Genomic DNA, 886 nt, shown 5'->3' with positions numbered 1-886 from the left:
TTCCTCCTCCTCCTCCTCCTCCTCCTCCTCCACCTCCTCCACCTCCTCCAACTCCTCTTCCTCCTCCTCCTCCTCCTCCTCCTGCTCCGTTAGTGTTTCGATACAGAGACAGTCCTGGGTTTTGATTGGTGGAGATCGACGGGGAGTGATAAGGCTGTCGTTGCCCGGGGTAATGAGGAGGGTAGTAGGGGCGCACAGGTGAGAGGACCGGACCCCCGAGGCCCCCGGGNTTAATTTCAGTTTCGTTGCTCCGCTCCGCTCCGGGGGACTTTACTGGCATTTATCCGGACCAGTGACCTTGTATAAAATTCACAAGTGGACCTTTAATAAAAAAGTTTGAGTACCCCTGCTCTAGTGAATCCCTCAAACACTGCAGAAACAAATTAAAGAAAAGATATTTAAAAAAAAGTTCATTAGGTTAATCATATGTTAATCTGGTGAACAATTCCCCAGTTTGTCATCATTCTTTCGGTCATATATCACTATTTGCAAACTCAGTAATCATGATTATTGGTTGAGTTTTTTTCCATGTGAATCCAAAGTGAAAAAAAAAAGTTGTTATTAGACAATGGGACTTCTTGAAGCGAGAAACCTTTAAGATATCTGTATTATCTTTAAAAGAAATGTCCCATTACCAAAGCCTTGGAACTGGATAACTTAAATGAAATGGATCCATCCCCACTTTTAATAGTAGGACAACAAAGTTCTGTTGACAAGGACCCCTGAATGCACCACACACATGATCAACGCAACTGAGAAGAAAGGAGAAAGCTCCATCCTAAGGAACCCGTTAGGAAAAGCTTCTGATCCGTCAAAGTAACCCATGTTTTTAGAATTGTATTACCTTGCAATTTTGGCACAGGCCTCCGTTAAAGAGCGGGTGGAA

This window comes from Notothenia coriiceps, unplaced genomic scaffold (assembly GCF_000735185.1).
Source record: "Notothenia coriiceps isolate Sejong01 unplaced genomic scaffold, NC01 NC01_scaffold00008959, whole genome shotgun sequence".
NCBI lineage: Eukaryota > Metazoa > Chordata > Actinopteri > Perciformes > Nototheniidae > Notothenia > Notothenia coriiceps.
Note: the sequence above shows the minus strand (reverse complement) of the source record.